This window comes from Canis lupus, chromosome 36 (assembly GCF_048164855.1).
Source record: "Canis lupus baileyi chromosome 36, mCanLup2.hap1, whole genome shotgun sequence".
NCBI lineage: Eukaryota > Metazoa > Chordata > Mammalia > Carnivora > Canidae > Canis > Canis lupus.
The window spans coordinates 592,593-604,874 of record NC_132873.1 but is presented as its reverse complement, the minus strand read 5'-3'; the positions used below and the strand labels follow the sequence as shown (position 1 = coordinate 604,874).

Below are 12,282 nucleotides of genomic sequence, written 5' to 3'. Positions count from 1 at the left end.
CCATCTCTGAACCATGCAGGTTGTTGTGTGTGCATGCACCTGTGTTACAGAAATCCAAAAGGTTTGATTTAAGGTTCCTATTTCATTTTAAAGATTTTTGTTTATTTAAGAGAGCGCATGTGATGAGCCGGCGCAGAAGGAGGAGCTGCCTCTAGGCCGAGTGTGGAGCCTGACGCAGGGCTTGGTCTCACAACCCTGAGATCGTGACCTGAGCCGAATGTTTTCAAATATGCCTCTGCCATCCGGGTGCAGTTAGTTACTGTCTTTTAAAATTTGGAGGGTTGGTACTTTTTCCTCAGGCTTTGGTGGGAGGTGGGGCTTATGGAGTTGTTCTCTCGTCATCCCAGGCAGCAGCCGTGCCAGCTCTCGCTGCCTCCATGTGCTGCCGGGGGGCGGGAGGGGGGGCAGATGCAGCCCTGAGGGAGGACAGTGTGTTAGGCTTTGTGGCCTCTCCACGTCCACTTCTGCTCGGGGGGGGGGGGGGCTCTTGAGCAGGGGTCCACTATTTTAGAGAAGAAGAACTGATAGATCTTTGTGCAGTCTATTCTCTGGACAAAGAACTACGTAATACCTTGTGGATAACCTGGCAGTGGCTATAGGGGCTTTTTTTTTTTTTTTTTCTCCCAGGAAGATAATTATGTTAACCCACATGGTTGTTTGGTTTATGTTCTTAACTAAAGAAGCATTACTACGTCCCATTCATTGATAGCTCTTTAGATACACAGGTATTTGGATTATCACAAAGCAGCTTGGATCAAAGATGAGATGATGTATAATTTTACAAGCTAATGAAAGCACCGAAGCATACTATTTTACAGAATATCCTCATATCTGTGTGTAGACAGCGCTTTAGAGCCATATCTTGAGAGTCAAAAATCTTCACTGTGTAAAAACGCACTATTGGTCCTAAATTGATACAATCTGATAATGTAGTTAAAGTTGGCTTTGCCTCCCTCACAGCAAGTTGTCCAACGATCCTGCCTAAGTGGTGGAGTGCTGGGGAGCCTTGGATGCGGCCTGTGACATGGCCCCAAGGGGAGGCCTGTGTGTGTTCACAGCCTGCCACCTTCCTGGAAGAGTTGGGGGGCTGGCTGGGGTTGGGCAGGGCAGAGAGGGGAGTCCACTGAGCCACCCTGCCTGCGAGCAGCTGGGGAAGCACAAGTCACCTGCTCCCATGTGGCCCTGGGCTCCCCCGAGGACAGAGGCATTGTGACCCTGGAGGATGTGAGGCCTGGAGAGGGGTGGCATGGAGCAGGTGTGTGGGGTGAGAGCACACGGGGCCGGCCCTTCCTGCCGGATGGACACCGGCCTCGGGCTGTCCTGTCTGTGGTTTGTCCAGAACTCTTCCCTTTGCTCTGAAGAGTCTTAAACTCAGAATGTCTTGGAGCTTGGGTAGTCGCTTCAATAGCCTCCTCCATCCCATGTCTGTAACTGGCCTGGGGTGGGGGCCCAGGCCCACCCCCAGCTCAGTGACTCTCAGGAGGACTCCCAGGACTCAGCATGCACTTGTGCTGCTCACGGAGACTTATCACAGTGACAGTAGGCAAAGGGAGAGGGCAGGGGACATGCCCAGGGGAACCAGGCCAGCTTCCGGGTTGGTCCTGTCGGTCACACAGGACATGCCATGTTCCCCAGCAGTTGACTGTAGGACACCTGTGGAGCATCATCCCCAGGAGGCTGTAGGGACCAGCACTCGGGGTTGTTATGGGGACTGGCCATGCATCACTCCCCGCCTGGCATGTCCAGACACCCAGACCTCAGAGGAAAGCAGGCGCTCGGCACAAATGTTGTCACTGGCACTAACAGTTCAGGCATGAACAGCCCCTTATCAGTTAGGCAACTGCCCCCAGGCAGGTCTCCTCCTACCCTGTCCTGTTAGTGACTCTGAGCCGGTGCACTGCCACCAGGCACCCCAGCCCTGCCAGAGGGAGCTGAGATGTGGATGCTGCATCCTGGAAGTAAGTACATGCTCGCCTCCCCAGCTCCTCCCCAATTCCCCCTCCCCAGGTCCTCCTCTCTGGCTCCTCCTCCCTGGCTCTCCCCCTGCAGCTCTCCTGCCCGGCTCCCCTACCCTGGCTCTGCGGGCTCTGAGTGAGCAGTGAGAAGTCTGTGGGGTGAGAGCTGAGCAGAGAGAGGTGGGCCTATCCTTGGATCATGTCGCCCGCCTGTTCTAGTACAGTCTGCTGTGGGCCCCAGGATGAGTGGTCGACATACGGTGATTCTTCAAGCAGGTGATTGTGGATGATCAGTATGTGCCCAGTTTCCGGTGTTACCTAAGTGTTTTGGTGACAGTGGGAGAGGCTGTATCAGAGTTGCCAGCAGATGCCACTGTAAACCAGAAGCCTGCTCTGCTCCTGACCTGCTGGCAGCACCTGCCGTGACCCCAGAGGGGCTTTTTCAGTAAAGCACAGGTGTGTCCTCAACTCCTGATGTGAGGCGATCCTTAAATTTCTTCACATCACTGAATTTCTGCTTCTGAGATAGAAGGCGGTTTTAATATTTGCCTGCAAAACATATTTTATTAGTTTTTATGGAAGTGTAATGGACATACGGTGTCATCAGTTTTAGGTGTATAGCATCAGACTTGACAATTGTGTTGTTACGGCATGCTCACCACCATCAGTGCATTACCATCCGTCACAAACAATATTATCAGTGTTGCTAACTCTCTTCCCTATGTGGTACCTTTCTACCCTGTGACTTTTTTATTTTGTAACTGGTAATGGGCAAAATGGGTGATGGGGATTCAAGGGACCAACTTCCAGGCATTTTATTGTAAAAATACTCTGGATTAAAAGTAAAAGTTTTTTTTTTTTTTTAATAAGGGTTTATTCACCTTTGATGGAACTTGTTACAGAGTTGTAAAAATGAAGTTTTAAGCACTGTCCAACTAGAAGGCTCAGGGTGATTTTTTGGTGTGCTTTGTGTCTGAGCATCTTTTAGTATTTGCAGCCACAAACTATATATAATAGAAGTGATTTTAGTATGTAATTTAATATCTGTGCTTTAAAGTTCAATGAAAGCATCAGATAAGGACAGTGATGGATTTTTCCAACAAGGGCTTGCTTATTTAGCAGTGCAATTTCACTGCTAAACAGGTATTCAGGTGGCACATAAATCATGCCTCACACACTTGATTTATAGTAGCCATCCTCTCAGGTGTGAGTTGGGTAATGTGCAGGAATATTAAGAACTGACACACAGATAATGAAAGAAAGTTAAAGAAAGTGCTTCTTTGGGGGAAATGAAGCCAGGGACTGTGTGCAGTGCCCAGAGCTGGCTTCAGGGCAGGCTCTGCTCTGCATCGAGCCACGGTGTCCTTGGTGTGTCAGATGGCCTGGTCCATAAGGGAGAAGCGGGGCCTCCATCACACAGGCAGGCAGGTTTTATTCTTGGCGCCTGGTCCACTGGCAGCATCTCTGGAGTGACATGCAGAGCCTCTGCTGGGAAAGTGCCATGGTGGCTCTGACACCCGCTGGGGGGCGGAGGGCACTGATGTCCATTCGGATCCCCCAGGGTCAGGATGGAAGCTGACCGGTGACGGTGACCCCCTCATACAGAACACCCAGCGCATAGTCTGAAAAGCATTTTTTAAATTGAACTGAATATGTGCTTTTCTCAGATGACTGGTGCCCTGTGACTGTGGAAGCAATGTAGGAGGAAAGCATAACTAATTAAGGGAGAGTGTCTTGGAGAGTAGTGTTTAAAATAATTAAACAATCAAAGACTGCCAAAGGTCTGAAGTTTATTAGCCGCCTGCCCAAGTAGCGTAGCAGCGGCACAGCAGGCGAAACGGCTGGGAAGTGATTTCAGGGTCAGTTCAAGCCAACAATATCCTCTAACGACATCGACCCTTGAAGCTGCTGCGAGCTGGTTCTTGGCCGTGTGTGCGACATGATCACACAGGTCAGGTCAGGTCAGGAGGGCGTGAGCGGGGGTGTGTGTGGGGAGAGCACTTCTCTACTGTGCAGTGTTCACCAGGGCCAGTGTTAGCATCTGTGTCGAGCCATCTGATGCTCATCTCTGTCCTGAAGCAGGAGGACATGAAGTCAGTCCCGTCCACGTGCAGCACTTCACCAGCGGAGAGTGGAGCAAGATGAGGACCCCGTCCTCAGGGGGTGCCTGTTTTCATAGGCACAACGTCAGTGCCAGCAAATGGGGCTGCTGTACAGGGGCCAGGGTTGGAGCACGTTGGGGGAGGCCGTCCAGGCGGTTTGTGGAGCGGCAGGCTGTGGTCCCTGTGGAAGATGCGCCAGCCCGGACGGGGGTTGGATGCGCGACCCTGCAGGTGCATTTCAGAGGCCTCCAGACGTGGTCACTGCCTGGTCCTTCTAAGGTGTCCTTGGTTTGTGAAATTCAGGCATCTCAGAGCTGTGGACGGGTGGATTTATACGGGTCTGGATGGGGCCTGTCACCGAGGACCATGGCGCAGATGGCACATGGGGTGCTGTGGATGCACTTGGATTTCATGTGCAGAATGAGCTTCCCTCCTGTCTCTGGATGGAGGTGGGTCAGACAGAGGGGAGGACCCCGCGCTGTGTGTGCTGGTGGAAGGGCTGGCTTCGCGCTGGGCCCGGGACTCCGTTACGGCCGCCTGTGGACGTGTGTGCAGAGAGCTCGGTTACCATTCCTAGGTTGTCCGCGTGGTTCAGAGAGCAAATCTCATGGGAAGGATAGATGAATGACGAAGAGGAACATGCTTCCTTCCCCGCTGACTGCCCTGTGTGTACCTGTGCCCTGTGACACACAGGTCGTCCTGTGCTTTGGGGAAGAGCTGGGATCCTGGGAGCTCATACTGGCCCTCACGCATGGCGCATAAGCAAGGAGGATGGCGTTTGAGGCCAGGCCTCTTCAGGTCTGGTGTTTGGGCTCCTTCCGCCGGAATGAACGGACGTGCTGCAGATCCGAGCCCCGAGTGCTGGGAGTTGTGTTCCTGGGCCCTGAAGTGCCCCCTGCCCCGGGAACGTGCCTTGCACGGGGCGGCACCAGGGAGGGACGTGCAGAGCACAGGAGGTCTAGCTCAGCGGCTCCTGCTCTGTGTGCAAAAGCAACGTACCCTGAGGTTAATTTTTTACAAACATAGACTCTAGGTTATTGTTTGCTCCCCTAGAAGGTGAGGAATGGCTCCCATGGTGGGTGAGGTCCCCAGGGCCTGGTAGAGGCCATGGTGGGAGCAGGGGGTGCTCACCTACCATGGACTCCCTATTTCTGCCCACAGCTTCCTAGGGGGAGACATGGGCTCCAGGGGGCAGGAGGGGGTCAGCCACACCGGGGGTGGCCAGCGCCCACCCTGCGGAGGGGTTAGAGGTCAGAGAAGCAGGATGTGCCAAAGGGAGCCGTCTACTTCCCTTGTGAGTACAGCTTGGCCTTGGGGAGCCTCTCAGCTCGGCTGGGGCTATCGTGCATTCATGCTGTCTTCTGCTGTGACAGTAGGGACCGGGTGCGCCCTGCAGGGGCTGTGCCTCAGGGGAGCCAGTTCTTAGGCTGCGGATACAGAGCCCACACCCGAGCACGGCCTTCACGGGCTCTGGCACGTGAGCCACGTCCACTTGTCGCACTCAGCCTAGGGCCAGGTGCCAGGCGGCTAGGGGTGGCCCCAAGGCCAGAGCCATGGACTGGTCTCCCTCCTGGACGTTTGCAGCTGGTCCCTTGGCCCCCTGCACCCCAGTCTCACCCCCTCCCCCTGAGGAAAGCACAGTGATGGCTCTTGAGTGCTTCCGTTTCTCCGTGCATCCTGCGTGGCCCCGCGTGGCCCCTCTGCCAGGGAATTTGTGAGCTTTTCCCTCGGGACAGGCATCTCTGTGTCTGTGTGCTGGCCGCACCCAGCGAAAACAAATTCCCGGCAGAATCTCGCCCAGGAACCTGGTGCGGGACGGCAGGGGCTGCAGGGGCGGACGTCAGCCATGGGGACGGCATCGGGTGAGGGGCTGCTGAGGCTGCGGCGGCCCCAGGACGGGAGTCACGTGGCCCCAGCATCTGGTGGGGGCATCACAGACCTGCCGGCTCCCCAGGGGGGTGGGGAATGCACTTCCTGGGCCTTGTGAACAGGACAAAGGGGCTGATTTGGAGGGAAGTCAGGAGCAGAGCCCCCCCCCCACCCCGTGCCCGTAGCCCCCCAAGCAGGCGCTGGACCCTGGCCCTGACCTCCTTGTCATAAGTTGAACAAGGGTGTCCGTTCCGTGCTCGTCTCGAGGGTTTGTGGACTCCACTGCGAGGAGGCAGGGCAGGGTGAGGCTGGCGGGGTCGGGGGCACCGAGCACGGGAATTACTGCCATTCTCGGCAGCTCTTAGAACCCCCAGGAGTGGATGCCGGATTGGGGAAGGTAAGAGCCTGCCGGCTCCTGGGGCAGGTAAGCGGCGGGAGGGCTGGGCAGGCGCCTCTGATGCGTTTGAATGCCGCGGGCCCCGGAAGGCTGGAGGTGAGGGACGCCGTTCACCCTGTGCAGCCGTGAATCCCCGTATGGCCCCGACTCCCCCAGACCTCAGCTGCTCCCAGCCTGCTGTTGACCAGAAACCTTGCCGATCACGTGACAGTGCGTGACGCACATTTTGTACGTTACCTACTGTATTCCTGCGACCCGTAAGCCAGAGAAGAGGGTGTCGTTAAGGGGGTGGTGGGGGACAGAGACACTGCTGTATTGATGGGGAAGCATCCCTGGATAAGTGGCCTGCACAGTTCTGACTGCGTTGTTCTGGCTCCCGCGGGAGTCTGCCCGGGGATGCTAAGCAAGGTGACGGTGGGCGTGGGGCCCTCTGTGTCAGTGCCACCGGGTCCTACAGCCCACCAGTGGGGACAGCAGGGTGGCCCTGAGCTCCCTGGTCCTGCTGCTGGACCGTGGCCAGCAGGGCCGTGTGCTGGTGTGTGCACTGGTCTGCTTGCCGTTTGCTGTTGTGTATTTAGTGGGTTCCCTGCGCAGCCTCCGAGGTGTGGCCCTGCTGGTCATTAGGGAAGCAAGCGTCCTATCTCTGTGAGGGACGTTCCTCATGGCCCAGTGTTGGAACTGGTGTTGGGATATGTCAGAGAGTCCTGGACGCCACCAGGACAGCACCATGTCCACGGTCCAGTGCACGGTCCAGCCCACGGCCCTCGAACCAGAGTTCGGGTCCACCTGGCACGTTACAGCTCCAGGTGAGACGTTTGCTGTGCTGGGGTGCCGGGGGTTGTGGACGGGCCTGCTGTCGTCCCCATGGTGGCGTGTGGGCAGGCAGGGTGTGGGAGGAGCAGTGGGCCACCCTGCTGCAGGCATGTAGATGCTCAGCGGCCACTCACAGGACTGAGTCGGTGACACTGGGAGGTGCTGTACAGCTGAGGAGTGGGCACTGGGGTGGTGTGCGTGGGACACTCCTGGAACACCGTGCGACCCTTGTCACCTGGAGTCACTGTAAACAGTGGGAACACACAGGAGGAGGAGTTGCTTGGTGATGAGTCACCCAGCAGGAGGGTCTCCATGTGTGTTCCTGGGAGAAGACGTGTTGCCTCGGTGCTAGTAGGACCTGAAGCCGCAGCGCACCGGGGGTGGGAAGGCCTTGAAGACCATAGGTGTCAAGGCCTGACTTCAGGGACGCCCGGGGGGCTCAGCAGTGGAGCATCTGCCTTCAGCCCAGGGTGTGACCCCGGGGTCCCGGGATCGCGTCCCTCATCGGGCTCCCTGCAGAGAGCCTGCTTCTCCCTCTGCCTGGGTCTCTGCCTCTCTCTTTGTGTCTCATGAACAAATATATAAAATCTTTTTTTTTTTTTTTAAAGCCTGGTTTCATAGATAGTTTCCCGTGGGTCCATGGGGCAGCAGCAGTCGGGGGCTAAGACAGGAAGACTCCTGTGAGTGTCCCTTGGACACTGGCCTTGATTCCCCTCGGCCATCCGGTGACAGCATGGCCCATGTCTCCTTACACCTGCGAGGAGGCATTGGGCTGGGCTGTCGTGGTTCATACAGTGAGTTATTTCCACTCAAGTGGACTGCTGAGAAAGGACACCCCCAAAGCCAACGTATATGAAACACACTGAAGAAATTGCTTTTGTCCACGTGGCTTTGCTTCCTTCCTCATCTCAGAAATTAATTTTTCCTTCTATTGCAATTCAATTTTCTATGCTTTTCAAAGGAGGAATGAATGGTCTTGCTGCTGCATCATGAGTTTCCTGCACGTTTCAACTTGAGATGGGCCACCTGATGCGTGTGCAGGGTCGAAGGCGAAGAATCCTGGTGCCTTCTTTCTTTTTTTTTTTTTAATTTTATTTATTTATTCATGACAGAGAGAGAGAGAAAGAGAGAGAGAGGGAGGCAGAGGGAGAAGCAGGCTCCATGCAGGGAGCCCGACACAGGACTCGATTCCAGGTCCCCAGGACCACATCCTGGGCTGTAGGTGGTGCCAAACCACTGGGCCACCAGGGCTTGGTGCCTTCTTTCTACAGCATTTACAGAAGTAACTGCACAAACCAAAGCCATGCGGCGCCTCACTTTCCTAAAGAAATGAAGACCACAGAACTCAACCTGACCTATCGATCATCACGCGGTCACTGCATTTGTGGGGGTGCTCCGTGAACTCTGCTGGTTGTGGTACCCATGACGAGAAACGTGATGTTTTATCTGCTGTGGGAGGCGGCTAGTGAGCGTGCAGTGGCCGTGCTTGCTGTGGAACCACGCAGCCAGGCCTGCAGGGAAGTGTGCTAGAGTGACGAGGGGAGCTGGGCAGGAGGCTCTGTGAGGACTCAGCAGCTGCCCTTCATGTGAGGAGCCCGGGCCAGGCAGGCTGGGTTGTCTGGGTCCTGGAGGATCCTAGACGGGCTTGGGGGCCCAGAACCATAGTGCAGTCGGGGCTCGGTTGTCCCTGCGATGCCAGGAGGAGGCAGGAGGCACCAAGTGGGGAGGAGACACCCAGAGCAGATGTCACTGCCCCTTGAGTGGACAGAAGGCAGGCCTCGTGGGGTCTGGAGCCGCAGAGCCAGTTCACCTGGGGCTGTGGCCCAGAGCCACTCTGTGCCGGAGCATGGGCGAGGGTCCTGGCCTTGCAAACGCCAGGGGGGTCAGAGGGACATGGGTTTGAGAGTGGAGGGGTGAGGCCGTAGTGTGCAGATTCCTGTGGGATTGCACGGGGAGGGGGTATTCTGTGGGCTTTGGAAGAGCGTGTGGCAGTGTCGGGGGGGGGGGGGGGATCTCCCTCAGGCCTGGAGGGAGCGGGGGGCAGGGGTGCTGCAGAGTCCTGAACTCTGTGCAGAAGGACACCGCGGGGCGGGGGGGGACGGGCCATGCAGCAGCGCCGCGTCGTCGTGTGTGGAGGATCCGCATAGACCCGTGTGCATGGGAACTGGGGGCACCTGTGTCACCGGGCCGCCCCCCGCTCTCCAGGGCTGCACGTGCCGCAGATCCCGCCACATCAGCCTGGGAAGGGGTCCCCTCTGCCGCCTCCCAGCTCAGGGGAGCCAGGAACACAGGCAGGAAGATACCAGGTCCTGCTGCTGCTTTGGGTCCCAGGCCCTGGAGACCCTGGGGCTCCTGCCGCTTCTGCGGCTCCTGGAAAGGTCCTTCCTGCACCTGGAACTCAGACGCAGCCCCGCTGGCTGCCCCCATGCAGGCTCCCTCCGGCCACGCGGCGTCCTTCCCGCTCCGGCACTCTCCACCTGCTGCTCATCCGACCGTCTGAGGTCCGCCGGGCCTTGGCCCGCGCTGTGGCCCCCAGGTGCCCGCGCACCGTGCTGTTCACGCAGCGGAGGGGGGGGTGGAGGCGGCTTGGCATTTGTGTCCAAAGAACCTTTATAATCCCCTTATACCTGTGCCCTCCGTTTTTGGGGAATCCAGACTGGGATGGACGTGAAAGTCTGCCTGTTGCTTCTCCCTCCAGCTGCCGGTGGCATTTAGGACCGTGGTGGGATCCACTGGGATCCCCGGGGGCTGTCTGGTCAGAGACATCCTGAGGGAGGACCCTGTGGTCCCCATGGTGGAAGGACCTGCCAGGATGATGTACCTTGCGCGGGGTTTGTAGTCTTTGTCATTGAGGAACGTTTTCTAATCAGAGACACCTTCTAGGAGTCATTTCAGCGAGAACATTTGTACGGAGGCCTCCCTGTGAGGTGAGCAGGTTTTCCTGGTGGTGCTTCCTCAGCAGCCCCGCCCATGGCCAAGCGCTACCCCGACCTGACACTGCAGGCTGGCTGGGCCCCAGCCGATGGCGGTCCCCTGAGTGTGCAGGCGTGGGGTCCGACACGCTCAGAGTGCTTCACCCAGGGGCTTGCACACAGATGGCCCTCCTCTTAGGATTTTTTATGGAGGACGTTTCTTAGGATATGGATGGAAAACTTGAGAAATGGTTCCACGTTAAAGAAAACCAGAGACGGGGGTGAGGAGGTGTGTGTGTGGTCTTGGCCCACACGTGGGGGGCGGCAAGATGGGGGGGGGCGGAGACAGGCAGGTTCCTTAGCTGAATGTGGCTGCTGTCCTGGGCTGACCAGAAAGGCCCCCGGTTTCGGGACACACGGCGAGTCCCCATGGGCTGTTCTGTCTGCAGTATCCTCCTAAGTGGTTCAGAAAAGACCAATGCGTGGAACACTCTGGGCGAGGAGGACGGTCCCTGTCGTCACCCAGTGAACATGGGCTTATTTCCCGAGGACCACTGCTGACAAGGAAGGCACGCCCACCTGTCTGTCCACAGACCCAGCCTGGCCGGGGGTGAAGTGGGTGGTCATCAGAGAACCCTTGAGGAGGTCACGCCAGCCACCCCGGGAGCCGCGTGGTGCATGGAGAGCTGGTGCTTCATGAGGCGTCTGCGGACTCCCGGGGATAGGGGAGGAGAGCACGGTCAGCGTTCCCACAGATGTCCCCTCAGAATGAAGCCCTGCCAGGAGGAGGCCCCATGGTGCTGGGAGGAGTCTCCTCAGTCATCCCCCAGCGCAGGTTATCTAACGTTTCACGTGGTGCGCCATCAATTCTGCCCTTTCTAAATGCCTGCACTTATTTTAAATTTCCTGCAGGCCCTGGAGCTGGTGGTCGGGCGTCGGTGTGCTGACCTTCCCTGTGAGTGCCCCTAAATAACAGGCGCTCACGGGCCCCGGTGCCACGGCTGCCCATTGTGCTCTTCTCAGGCCTCTTCGGATGGTGCTTCTAGGCTCCGCCAGCTGGTGGGACGACACCACTGTCCTGAGCGCGTTACCAACAGGGCTTCCCTGGTGCATTGGGGTGGCTGCTCCCACGCAGGAAAGGAGCGCTTGAAGCTGCTTTTCCCACCGCCACTTTGTCGGTAGACACACGGCGTGCCCGTCCCGGCCAGCGGACTGTCCCCGCGCCTCTAGGGAGGCCTCCGGGCACCTGCTCTGTCCTTGTGGCGGGCTCCAAAACGCTGTGCTTCTGTAACCAGAGCCAGGTTGGGATCAAAACAGAAGTGACGTTTGAAGTCTTTCATTATTTAAAAATCTTGTCTAGGGGTTAATTCATTTTCTCCAAAATGACTTTTCTCCATGATTGCATAAGGGAAGCTACTCTGAAGGTTTTCTGGAATGTGACAAATGTCAGGAGCCGAGAGGGCCAGGTGGGGGGGGGGGCGGCCGTTCCCCCCTCAAGGGACCGGGTGTGTGTGTTTTCTGCAGAGCCCTGGGCCGGGCTGGGGTGCGAGCCTGGGAGACAGGAGCATCTCTTCTTACAGATACTGCGATACCCGGGTAACGTGGCTCGGTTTATTCTATTGTGTAAGAAAGTGCAAAGTGTATTGTCACTAGGAGCACGGACTTGTGTGTTTGTGCAGGGAGCTCACATTGTGTTCCTGTGTGTACATGGGGTCCTCATGACAGGTCTTGTCACAGGGGCATGCAGGGCAGCTTCTGAGAGTGCAGGGCCTGTCAGGACACGTAAGCAGCTCATGCAAACACAGGGGACCTCGCTTTAGCCTCTGACTGAATCAGTCACGGCTGTTTTTCCCAGAGGGGCCTAGCGGGTTTGAAGGGTGGGCAGACACCCCCCGGGGACAGCAGAACTGGGCCAGGGCCTGAAGTCGGGAGTGAGGTGTGGTGGAATGGGAGTTGGTTTGTGGGGGCTGCGCTCCATCGGGGTCTGTGGCTGGACCGGGGTCCAGGACGGCCGCTGGGGCCGTGGCGGAAGCCCTCACCTGTCAGTGCGGGCAGGAAGGGTGCCCGTGTGGCCGGTGTGCCCAGGCTGGCCAGGAGCTGCAAGCCGGTGTGGACGCCACCTCAGGGCCGTGCCCGGGCGTTCGGCCTCAGGCCCCTGGGGCTCCTGGATGAGGGAGGTCCCGACGGGACGTGAAGCGGACGAGCAGGAGAGGCAGCAGAGGCCAGAAAAATCT

General features: G+C 57.5%; 1 protein-coding gene across 14 annotated transcripts in view; it reads left to right on the top strand.

Annotated features, from left to right (window-relative positions):
• Positions 1–12,282, top strand: part of DLGAP2 (DLG associated protein 2) — a 699,343-nt gene that overhangs the window by 165,008 nt on the left and 522,053 nt on the right. The window lies entirely within an intron of this gene.